At 40.2% G+C, this 13,151-nt stretch overlaps 1 protein-coding gene across 13 annotated transcripts in view; it reads left to right on the top strand.

The window, feature by feature from the left end:
• Positions 1-4,118: 4,118 nt before the first annotated feature.
• tead1b (TEA domain family member 1b) overlaps positions 4,119-13,151 on the top strand; it is a 49,627-nt gene continuing 40,594 nt past the window's right edge. For 5 of the 13 annotated variants that reach the window (XM_040011221.1, XM_040011226.1, XM_040011227.1 and 2 more), the window contains exons 1-2: positions 4,120-4,360; positions 4,840-4,972. The gene's annotated coding sequence lies outside the window, so the exon portion shown is untranslated. Of the gene's footprint in view, positions 4,361-4,839; positions 4,973-13,151 lie in introns of all 13 variants that reach the window. The other 8 variants (XM_040011219.1, XM_040011225.1, XM_040011220.1 and 5 more) reach the window with 2 other exon arrangements.

Genomic DNA, 13,151 nt, shown 5'->3' on the forward strand with positions numbered 1-13,151 from the left:
TTATTTTTCCACCATGATCCAAAAGCACTAGGATTTTCATTCTGGGTAATAATATATGCCTCCCGCCCCATCTTTCTATATTGCTGTTGAACAGACACACCACATGGTTGATGCTGAATTGTCAATCATTGCATGTCGGAAAGTGTCAGTGGTAATTTCCACGTGTGTTATTAGGCATTTTGCACTGACTGTTTATATTTGAAATAAATTTGTTGATATCATTCATCACATTTCCAACACAGGTGCTTGATAAATTAATAAAAAATCTATATGAAGAGTCAAATTAAGGTGTGGGAGCGATTGTATAAATTTCAAGCTTAAATTATACAGTGACCAGGGGTGGATCTACAGGTGGGCAAGGGGGGGCAGTTGCCCTCTTGCCTCAGCCCCCCCCCCCCCCCCACACACACGTAAAATTTTCTAGATCCGCAGCTGGCAGTGACCCATTGTGGGGCCTAGATGGAAAAGAGATGACACCCCATCAGGAAAGATTTTCTTTATTAAAGGATAAATGTATCCACACAGAACAGCTTTCTAATTGTTTGCAGTGTCTGTGTCAGTGGCAGCTGAATGTCCCCTGCATTATAACTAAACCACTGAATCCTTTCACTGTCTACTGTTTCACTGAAAGGCACTGTAATGTACACAGACTGCGGCAATATACATAATTCTTGTATAGCTAATGTTTTTCTTTCTTTTATTTATTGTTAATGCTTGTCTTTGTTTGCACACCATGGGCTGGGTGAACAATGTTTTTCTGTATATGTCCTGTACATATGGCAGAAATAACAATAAAGCTGACTTTAACTTTTTTGTTTTGGTTCTGTGTATGATATGTCACAATATCACAGAAACAGATTAGATAGTGAAATCCCTCGTTTCTTTATGTGTTGCTAGCCTTTTACTGCCTTTTATTAACATATGTATGGAAACACACATGGAAATATGTAGGTCAAAAAAGAGTTTGTACTGTTTACTTGAAAGTAAATATTTGGTATGACCACCTTTATCTTCAACACAGCGTGAACCCTCTTAGGCAAGCGTTCTTGTAATTTCGTTAAGTAGTCGTCAGTCATAGTCAGTGTTGGGTAAGTTACTTTAAATTAGTAACTTAGTTACATTACTAGTTACTTCTATCAAAAGTAACTCAGTTACTTCAAGTTACTCGTTACTTTCAGAGTAACTAGTTACTAGGGAAAGTAACTTTGGTTTTACTCAGAAGTCTCTTGTTAATGTGTTGCTTCCGTAACTGGATACCCAGCAAGATTGCCAGTCTTCTAGCTTGCTTACTTGCCACAAGTGCACTGTGCCACCTATAGAAAGGAAAAAATAATGTGCACATTTCCACGAGAGAAATCCCACACCTGATTCTATCCTAGCCTGCTTTTTACATCCAACACAAAAACTGCAGTCGTGGTGCTTTCGATTGTACTCAGAACTCGGAAATTCTGCCTTCTGAATAGGAAGATGTAGGTAACACCAGACTGAAGATGAGCTGCATACAGGGCTGGACTGGGACAAACAAATCGTCCCGGGCATTTTGACTAGAGACCGGCCCACCATTATAGGAAAAATCATAAAGCCTTTGAATGAAAATAAACACTGTTGTGACAGATATGTACACTGTTCTGATGTTATATGTGTATCAATCTATCAATTGTTTGTTGTAAGACTCAGATAATTATTTTTTTAAAAGTGAGACATTTTAAATGATAATAAGAAAGTATTTCCTTGTGCCCCCCTTTCCCTTTTAATGCCCTACATGGACCCCTGGCAACACTTTGCTAGATCCGCCCCTGCACAGTTACCAGCTGTCAGCTACTTAGAAAAGGATCCTGGTGTTATTTGTCTCTCAGAAACAGTTCATAACTTCCCTTCAACTCATTCATGTCACCTAAAAGGTAAACCTGTTTCTCCATCACAGCTCTGATGATTCAGTAAGGACATCTCCTGGTTTCATCTTCATGTTTCCTTCTCACCACATAACCAAACCGACATCATGACCAGCAGGTTTACAGCTGTGGCTCCAGCCAACATCAGCTGATACTAGAAATTAATATTAAATAAATTCTAACAACAGCTGATCAAGCTTAAACGTGCTGCTGTTGTTTAGCACGACATCCGCTGGTTTCCTCTTTCTGGCGCAAAGTGGGCGATAAATAAACGAGAGAGAAAAGCCAATCAGCTGATCATTGATCAGTTTCATGATTGAAGTAGAAACAGGAGAGGGAGGGTGAGAGGATGAGAGGAGAAGAGGCAGCTGACAGCGTAAAGACGCAGAAAAACTCCAGCTTTGTGTCTTTTTCCATTCTAGCTGAAGGACAAACTGTGTTCCTTTTCACCTCAATACGAAACGCGTAATATTTTCTCTGAATACCAGACGATTCCGTTTTTTACAGGACGGTTGGCAACTCTAATAATTAACCTTATGAACAAAATAAAGTTCAACATCAGTAACATAGCACCCACCCAGCTGTATAGAAACTCCGTCATGCTAGCTAGCACGCAGTACGAAAAAGTCAGCATAACGAAAATAAACTCCACCTAAACTTGGTTCATATCTGACCCAGATGGACTGCAGGTTATAACTTCTTACCTGAAGTTCAGTTCACCTGACACTCTCGGACCAGCGGCCGCTTCGGGTCTCTCTTCTTGCCTCCCTTTTCCTTCATCCACCTGCTGGCCTCCACCACTTGCTAATGTTATTGAATCTGTGGAAGCTCCGCGATAGCCACCACACGAAGTAACGAATAACGAGCCTATCTAAATCCCAGTAACGAGTAACGCGTTCCCGGTTTTAGCATAATAACTAGTTACCGTGCTCGTTACCACAATAATAACGTAGTTACTGTAACGCGTTGCTTAATAACGCGTTAGTCCCAACACTGGTCATAGTTCTCCAATCTCCTTGAAGGACATTCTCCTCCGCTGTGTGTTACAGATGGCTGTAGCCACTCACTTGTATACCTCTCTTCTGACTTCCTCAGATTTGAACCAAACATTTCAAATGTGGATTCATCACTCCATGAGGCCTGTGGCCCCTGACTTTCGGGCCAGTTCTTGTGTAATTTGGCATACCTCCGCCTTTTCTCCTCATTTCTCTTCCTCAGAAATTGGCTTCTTGACAGCCACAATTAACACTGGAGAGTGTCTATATGGGTCCACACCTCTGAGTGTTAAATACAACACTGTTGAGTGTTAAATTAACACTTTTGACAGTGTTATATGTTTAAAAGTAACCTAGTCAGTTTTGAAGATTAACAATGGCTAACACTGAGCAGTGCTGATTTTCTGACACTGGAAAATAACTCAAAATGTTAGAAATATTCCAGTGTTAGAAAATCAGCACTGCTCAGTGTTAGCCATTGTTAATCTTCAAAACTGACTAGGTTACTTTTAAACATATAACACTGTCAAAAGTGTTAATTTAACACTCAACAGTGTTGTATTTAACACTCAGAGGTGTGGACCCATATAGACACTCTCCAGTGTTAATTTAACACTGGAGATTTTGCTGTGTTCGATTGAGACCTTCTTGATGAGGCTTTAGAAAACTAAAGGGCCTTGTGTCAGGTCTTTGCTGGATTTATTTTTCTATTTCTAAGTTGTCTGTTATGTGTAGACACAACCCTGAATCTCCCTTGAATTAGTTGCCTTTTTCATGCTCGAATGATTTACAGCGGAGTATTAGGTGGCTTACAAATAAACATTCCTCTGAAAATGTCCAGGTACAACTACTAGACTGAAACTGAAAATCCCAAAGAAAGACTGCACAAAACCTCCAGAAAGCCTGAAGAGTTATTGCACAATACCACATTAAAAATTACAAGAAAGTCTGGCTCCTTGGGAGAAATGAAGAAATGACAGGTGGCTCAAGACTTTTGCACAGCACTGTAAAGACTATACAGCCGCAAACCATTTTTGCCTTTTAAGATTACCTGTTGAAAATCATTTAGGCTTAAGCATGACATGCCTGAGGTCTGAAACTGTGTGACCAGTGGGTTGCGAAACTGTGAAATCGGATTTTCCTCGCGTCCCTGAAGGCGTCAGCTCCCCTCTGCTGGGATGTTCAGTGCCCTCCCTGTCCCCGCTGCTGCTGCCTGCTGCCCAGGCTGGCTGCTGGGCTCGGGATGACGCCACCTCTCGCTCCGCCCCGGCGCAAACTCGCTCCCTGCGTTCATTTCATTCCTCTTCTCATTCCGAGCATTCTTCGCATCTCTGTCAGTGCGCGAAGCGATTCACCTACACCTTCCTGGCTGGCCCAGAAACATCAGAATAACTTGACATAGTATTCAAAATACCCAGTAACATTACATTACCAAAAGAAAGGGGCATTTTTATATGAGATATCAATTACGAGGTAAGTTTCAATGGTAGTTACAGGCATTCAAAGTGGGTTGTAGACTTCAGTTCATTTGGGGAGGAGGGGGTGGGTTAGTTTACGTATTTCTTTCTCTTTTTTTGGAAATGCTGCACAGTGTATTAAAAATGTTGGCTTTATTTAGTTGTTTAATATTTATCCCACAGCGTGAAGTAACGTTAGGTCGTTTGTTTCCTTCGCGGAGATAGATGGCCGCTGTTGCAACAGGGTGCTCACTTTGAACACTCACTGTTGTAGCCTATGGCTTTGACACAGCAGCGAAAATCTTTGACATTTTTCACATTTTTTGAAAAGAAGCCTGGTCATACGCCCCTATAAAAGCCTCGGAAGCCGTTTGCCCCCGTGTCAGATTGTCAGAAACTCGCAGTGGGATTCGGGATGAACTAAAAACACACTGCACGAATAACAGTTTTTGGACAAGATGACGGTTGAAAACGTTGCTGTTTTCCTCTCCGTAGTTGGCTCAGCCGGGAGTTGTTGGAGATTTCACCGGAGCATTTTCGGACCACCTCGAAGAAGAAAACACTGTGGCGAGACTTGTTGCTTCAACGCGTTTGACGGTGCTTTTTCGAATCGTCATCTAAGTTTTGTGTAAGTATTTTTTATTTTTATGTTATTTTTTTTATTTTCAAAGGTTTGTTGGTGTGGTGCTCTCCATGTTGTCACTTTATCCGAGGAAACCGATTGCTGAACCGGAGGGGAAAGATTAACCCAAACTCCTTTTATTGTTTCATTTTGAGGGCTTCATTAAAGCTCCTCTGGAGAGCCCCAGGACCAACTTATGCCTCCAAAACTACCGAGCTGAAAAAAATCTGTAATAATATGTAGTTTTTTGGTCACTTGAGCGCTTTACTGTGGTTTAAAATAGCCTTAAAAGGTCGCTTTTAATAATGAAAATTGTCTTTAAAAAGGATCTTGAATTAGCAGCTGGAGTTTGTGTACATTTATGGGGTTTCCTTTATTGTTGTCCCTTCCCTTCCTTTAATTTGGGAAATGCCTGCTCAGCTAAAACTGCAGGCCAGCTGGAGGAGTTTTACTCCTTACAATGATTTCATCCACTTAACTTTTTCTGGACTTCCCTGGATGGAAACATGGCCCTTATACAGAGAAAGCGATGAGAATTAGATCAAAGCTTTCATTATCTTAGGTTCAAGTTGCACTAAAATACTTTGATTTGTTTCCACTTTGTTGTCTACTCAGTATTTGCTGCTTCAGATGGTGGTCTGACGACAAACTGGTCGTCAGACCACAGTTGACACAACTCTGATAGTGTTGACACGAGTCAGTGAAGGTGCTTCTACTGTAATAATTTTGCAGAAATTTCTAATTTATTCTCTCGTGAGATCTCCAGCCCTTTTTGTGTCTCACTTCTCTTGACATCACTTGGCTTCAGTAGTATTTTATAACCAGCTTTAGGAAAATAACGAAGCAATTGCCTCCTGAAAAAGCTAATTTTGTCAAAGTAGCTGATTTGTATTATTGTAAGCTTTGCAGGAGAGGTGACAACTGAGAAAATGGGTGAAAAAAAACCTGCCAAAGCTTTAAAAATAGCTTGTTGAACAAAATCCACTTTCCATCACTACTGCTACTACTACTGCTACTACAAGTTTCTGGCTGAAGCACTTACAGCCTCCCACCTCTTTCCACCTTTTCCACTATTTAATGTGAAAGCAGCTGGTTATAACAAGCGCACATGCACTCTGCTTTTCGCAATGTAAAACAAGCATTTTCTCACAGCAAACTCGGTGTAACTTTTTGCAAATAAAGGGCCGAAAACACACGGGAAAAAGAGACTGTTATTTATTAAATTCATCTGAAAGGGCTGCTATAATTTAATGGAAACAGTTTAAATGCAGTGAGGTGTAACACACACACACACGTCACAGTATAAATCTGCTTGCTTGGAAGAAAAAAAAATCTGGGATTGAAAAAGATGCTTTGTTTTCAGCTTATGCAACCAGTGGACCTGTTGGACGGAAGCCTGCATAACATTTGTGCAAGAATAGGATGTTGTCTTTGTTTGACCCAATGAAGCTTTACATCTGAAACTGGCAGGTTTTAAACTCCCTTTTTGCTTTGAACCACCACAGTGCTGAGAAAGCAGTACCTGTTGATCGCTAGACTGCAGCACACAGCCAGGTTTTTCAGTGCATCAGCATCAGTCTATACTTTTAAACATTTGGAATTAGCCCAGGAAGCATGTAAGGATTGTGTGGCTCATATTAAGGTGAAATTTAAGCAGATGCAGATAATTATCCTAATGAGAGTAGTGTTGTTTGGCTATATTGTCTTTGTTGCTCTCCGCTGCCTTATTGAGGTCAGAGGGTAGGACTGGAGAGAGTGTGGTCTATTTTCTGTGAAGTGAGGACAGAATAATGTGCTTTTGTCAAGCACAGTGGACAGGGTTACTTCTGGAGCAAAGTGAGACTCTTCTTTTCTTCTGTTGACCTTCAGAGAGCTGAATTTTGGCTGAGCACTTGTCACATCATCAGTCTACAAGAAACTATGACGTATATATGAATTCAAAAATTTAATTTTCCCTGTTGCTGATGAATGGTCTAGCTGAGCCTGGTGTCATGCATATACACAGTCTCCCATGAAGCCTTGATAGTGACGGAATATGACCGTAATTACTCATGACACTTGTACTTCAGCTATAACTGCAGTTACCTGTGGTGATCCAGCTTGCAAGGTTACGAGAGTGATGCAGAACAGAAAGGCCCTCTTCACTAAAGAAGAAGCACCGGGTCTGCCTTTACTCACTGATACTACAATAATCAGTTCAGTTTGAGAATAATCTAAAATGCTTCCTGACTGTTTGGATTAATAGCACATTAAGCGATACAGTCACTGCTAATTGACTGCTGGAGAGAAGTTCCTGTGTACTCTGTGCCACAGAGCATCAATGTTTTTAGCTTCCTTGGATGCCATCTGATTTATAAATAGCTTTTATTAGAGTCTTAATGCAAACAGAGCTATAATCATACATTAGGTTACAAATGATCACGGATAGAGGTGGAAGATTGTATCGATGCAGTTTAGAAAAAGATTTACAAAAAGAGAGAGAGAGAGAGCTTGCATGTGAGTCATGTGGGAAAAGGCGCCATGGCCGCAAGTTTGATGTCGGCATTTTGCAATGGCTTATTTTGATAAAGAAAAGGCTTTGGAATTGATAAGCTCGAAGGCTGGGGGATTCTGAAGGATGGACAGTTTGGAACCAGTTCACTGTTTCGGCACTCCCACATGTAGTCACGTAGTCCAAACCTGAATTCATGGTGATAGTTATTTGGTACCTCAGTGGCATTGACACAGTGTAATAACGATCAGCATTTTTTTTTTTTTTTTTTTTTTTGTTATTTTTTGCAAAAAAAAATGGACTATGGCTTTCAGCAGTTGTTGTTTACTAGTGTGTGTGTGTGTGTGTGTGTGTGTGTGTGTTTTGTTGAGATAAAGGGTCATGTTTTGCAAATCCAAAGGAAAAAAAAAAAGATTATCCATAGACATAAATTTTGTCTTTTACATGCTCTCGTTCATGCTTGGGTGTGTGGTTTTTTTTTTTGGGGTTTTTTTTTTGTATGTTTGTTTTCCATTCGTATAAAGTACAGATGAAAAAGAGATACATGTAGAAACAACAGTGCAACGAGGCATGCTTTCTATTTGTGGCTGTGCAGATGCTCATGGGAATGCGATCACATTATGTGTCCCGTATTTTTAATTGAAATGCTAATACACACTATTATTTTTTTTTTTTTTTTGTTATGAAAATTCCAGGCTTGAAAAAGATCTCTGATCTGTAATTGAATCTAGACACGGAGATATTAATTGTGTAATTAGATGTGATGTGTGGCAGGAGTTGAATCGCATCAAAACATCAGCGTTTTCCATGGTCAAAACACCCTTTAAAAAGAGGATACTCCTGCAGGCTTCCAGACTGTGTGTGCCCTGAGGTAAACCCTGGTCTAGAAAGGGAATTTTAGAGTATGCGCTGCTGCTCAGCAGTTTGAGCAGGGCCCACTGAGGCCAGCGGAGAGTGCCACCAAAAAGGAAAAGCTGGCTCAAAGCCACTGACGTCATCTAAGTAAATCTGCTTCAGTACTGCAGCCATAAAATGACTGCCAGCTACCGAACGCACTTTGGCCCTGTCAACCACCTTAGTGCAACACAGTCCCCCCCGTTCCTTACTTATGGAAGGCTGTGTTTAAGTTTACTTACATTTTGCCGGAGTAGTAGCAGATGTCTGTTCATTCAAAAAGACCAAGGCAAGTCTGAGGCTTTGTAGTTTTAAATAAAGCACCGAATGATTGAGCTTCTCTCACCCTTTGAAGTCGTACCACTTTAATATTGCAGTCTTATAATGCTTACCATATGGCAATCTCAATTATTAGTTCTGGAAAAAGGCATTTAGAATTCACGGTGTCATAACCGCTCGTTATTGATGTGTTTCTTAGACACTTGGACTTTGTCTGCAGTTCTTATATGAAAGCAGGAAAAAAAAGACAAATGAGCTCTGCTTCATGGTAAAACACAGACAAAAAGCAATATGTACTCTGAATCATTTCAAGAGTCAGTTTCTGAAACCACTATAAACATTTTTTGCTCTTAACCGCAATGAAAGCAGGAAATCTCGGCTTCAACAACTTCCTTTCTCAGTGCCGACCATAGTAGTGGCAGTGGTGTTCGGCTTCTCCACTAGTTGAAGGAAATCCATGGAACAAAGGCGCACTGTCACTTCATTTACTGAAACTGTGTATAATTTGTGGCATGTATTCAAACGTGGGTTATTTTGTTCGTACTCCCCAGGTACCTCTTGTAATAAATTCTCACAAGACCTTTCGTCGATGGTCGCTGTAGTAGTGTCGTGACTGACACAGATCAGCCAGGCTTTTTCTGCCCTCGAGGTGCCCTGGATTCAGAGAAGGCACACGTAGATTGGAAGGCAAGCTCCCAACATTAATATGCGGGCTGTACCCGGTAAATTAGTTTGGAATCTGAGCCAGGATGCTGCAGTGGAGAGCAGTGCAGTCCAAACTTTTTGTGTGTGTGTGTCTGTTTAGTCTTTTGAATTGGCCCAAATAGTGGACATTTTCAACTAGGAGGTGTTTAATTGTAATTACATCATTAACACATGGAAGCGGGTTTATTAGCGAACAATACAGCTTTCAGTAAACAACGAGAACGTATGTAGTGACAGTATTTTTAAACATAAATAAAGACAAGGTTAAACTCGAACTGTGTTAGTTCATGCCCTCACACCAAACCAAAGTAATACTCACATAAATGCAGCTGCATTAGAAACTCCCACCCCTGAGTAGTACAACCAATAGCTGGAATCAAATTACAGGGATATATATTCATATCTTACCATAAAGTCCTCTGTTTTGACTCACTTTTCTCCAAGCTCTCTCCTTTTTTTTTTTTTTTTTTTTTTTTTCCTACTACTGTTTGAAAGTGAAGCTAAACCAAACAGCTCCATTTGCCCTCAAACACCATCAGTAAAATTGTCCTCCACTGCTGATTGTTGGCGGCGTCAGTTCAATCCCAGTTGTTGGAAATTTTTTCCTTGCTTTTAAATATTTGAAAACACAAAAACGCTGATTCGCCTGTATTCACATTGCATGGCAACAACTGCAAGATTTTTCTGACTTCGCACACTAGCCTGTTCTTGTTTTCTGGTGTACAAATATGGAAGACTGCATCTTACTGTAGGGTTTTCCTTGTAATAAGCAATGAAAGAAGTATATATTTCTAAATGGTTTAGTCTAAGTGCATTAATCCTAGACATTTGTAAAGAACAAGAAAAATGTAACTTTTTAAAAAGAACATTTTAGGATGTAGCTAAATAAGAAAGTTAAGAAAACCTGACAAATTCCCACTGACGCAAAATCATAGCATCAAATAAAAAAAAAAAACGTTTACCTGTTGAATACAATCTCTGTATGGATGGGGTTAATCTATCCATCCATTCAGTATCGTCGAGGAGATCGCCCATCCCAGCCGTCACAGGACAAAAGACTGTTGTAAAATTGAAAGACAGAACATTTGAGTTACATTTTGCTTGGCTTGTCAACACTTTCTATACCTTTTTGGACACCTTCATTGACGGGGGGAGTCCAGTGTGGTATGCAAGAGTTGTCAAGGAGAAAAAAAAAAAAAAAAAAAGAGGAAAAGATGACAACAGAGAAAAAGGAGAAACGTATATAAGGGGACAAATGAAGACTGGAGATGCAGAAGAAAAGAGATGAAAGTCGGTGTGAATTGGCAGCGCCAAATGCAAATGGTGGCCTTCATGCTCATCACTGTGATTTGTTTTTTCATGCCCGTCCGCACGCGTCCTGGATGAGCCAGCAGCCAGCCCTCTGCCTGCTCTGCTCTCATAACTGTCAGGAGATCCTTTATCTGACGAACCTTTATTTACAGCTTTAATTTCCTGAGCTTTATGTGTTCCTCTCGCACTCCACACCACTCTGACATGGGTGTATGCCGTCTGGTATGCACTGCAAATTTTTGATAGGCAAATGTCCCCTGAGCTTTCATTACGTTTCGTGTCTGAATGGTAAATTGTGTTTTCTTTTTCCTTTTTGTTTATATGTAATGTTTTTGATATTACTGGCAGAGCAGGGATGTGTCCTCAGAAGGAGAGATTTTTGTCTCTGAGATTTACAGTCAATTTTCCCTCTGCTGTGCAAGTGGAAGACCTTTAGCGTTGCCTCTTTTCTCGGCTGACGACGCATCTGATGTTGTCCAGATCATGTTGTTGTTTTTACCTGTTTCACAGTCTGAGGCAGGTAGAGAGGGCTGCTCTGACAGAACCTGTAAATCAATCTCAAACAAAGATTGATCCCACAGTGGCCTGATGGTTGCTGGGTAGTGGGATGAAGACCTCAGATTTGAGAGAGATGATAGCAGACAGATTCACAGCACTTAAGCTTGGAAGTTCAAAGAGGCATGAAATAAACACTGGGTCTTTGCCAATAACAGAGGGAGCATAAGAAAGCTTTGGAAATTGATATTGGAAGCCTTATTTATTCTTTTTAAAAATGTTTTTTGAGACTTATCAATTAAACTTGAATGAAAACCCCACTCGGATTCTTTAATTATTTCGTAAGGTTGCCTTTAAATATTTTGATTCCTCCCTTTTTTCCGCTTAGAGTTTGGACTTGGGTTGCAACCCTTTAGTTGATTTGAAAGAACTTTGAACAGTCAGTGCATGCATCCACTTCACTTCGAGCTGGTTAGTTTTTATTTTAGTGTGTTTTGTATCTCAAGGTCCTCAAAGGCCTGCTGTGAAAGACTTCATTCCACAAACATGCCTTCTTCAAGGTAATTAATTTGTTTTTAATGACCGAATGTGGAATTTCAATAACGTCTGTCTTTGTAAATGTTCATAGTTAGTCGCGTGTTGCCTGGAATATTTTTAACATTGCTGTAATAATTACGCAGGGGCCAGAATATGTCTTCACAGCATGCTAAAAATGTTTTGAAATCACATGGTAATTATAGTTTTACACACTGTGGCCTTAGCTACTGTGGGCCATTATGGGGTGCACAAAAGTCATTCAGAGAATTATTATTGCACCCTCTGAGATAACGGCACAAAAGAACTCCACATGGAAAATTACATTTGAGACCTCTCATCTGCTATTTCATTACCTTGCTCTGTCTGATGGGTGAAATGGGTTCTCTTAATTTAAGGAGCTGAATTCCAGCTTGGTGAGTGGTTTATGTAATCTTGCAGTAAGTGTAATTTCCCATAATTCCATGTCACACCTACTACTCTGCTTAGCTACCACATTCACTTATTGCATTGCAGGCCATCTTTACCCTGCATCTCACAAATAAGACCATTTCTATGGTGTACACCCTGCAAAGACAGAAGTATGCAATTATCTGTAAGCCAAAAGGGTTCTACGGGTGACATTCATACCCTCTTTTGACAGGCGTAATTAGTCTTCAAATTCTAAGGCACTAAGAGACCGTCTTCATTGACAACTGCCAGGTTATTCACATTTTTCACACAGCAAAACTATCTAGTCCTTTGCATGCAGTTTAGCCAGGTAATTTGAGCTGCAGCACATCGGTGTATTTGTTCAGAATTGACTGTTTTCAAACAATTTTGCTAACATGTCAGACTGCACATCAGCAGTTTATGGTACATTTAATCATAATAAAAGCATTCATTTACACTGAAAGAAAGATCTTGGCAGCACACTGGTGATAAGGGCATTAGGTTTATTTGTGTTTTGTCACATTCGAGCGTCATGTAGCTTCACATAACCTGTTTGAAACCTCATGGGTCCAAACATGTCGATTTGGCCTAAAGACCATGGACGACCTATCCTATAAGTGTATCTTTTCTTTATTTATGGACTACAGTTCTGCCTGCAGGTTTAGTTTGAATGTATGTGCTCATACGATTAATCATCTGTGTGGTAGCTTGAAAAAAAAATGCGGTCATTTCATCTCAGGGCTAGAGAGCCAGCTCAAAAATTTCTTAATGCATCCTGTTTTCACTCTGATTTCATTTTTGATTTCATCTTCAGAGCTTTGATGTTTCTTTCATGCTGGTCACCATGCTGTCGTTCATTCAGTTTTGTTTTTAAGTTAAAAGACTTGTTATGCTTTTCCTGACCACCTCTCTCCTTATGTCACAACCAATAACACTTTTGCTTAGTTGATTTTAAAAGCATCCTGTTTACCTCCACACTGTGATATAAAACAGTCAGATAACCCACCCTTCATATAAACTTCCATGTGACTGTTCGAGGCCATA

This window comes from Simochromis diagramma, unplaced genomic scaffold, assembly GCF_900408965.1.
Source record: "Simochromis diagramma unplaced genomic scaffold, fSimDia1.1 OVJJ01000603.1, whole genome shotgun sequence".
NCBI classification, from domain to species: domain Eukaryota; kingdom Metazoa; phylum Chordata; class Actinopteri; order Cichliformes; family Cichlidae; genus Simochromis; species Simochromis diagramma.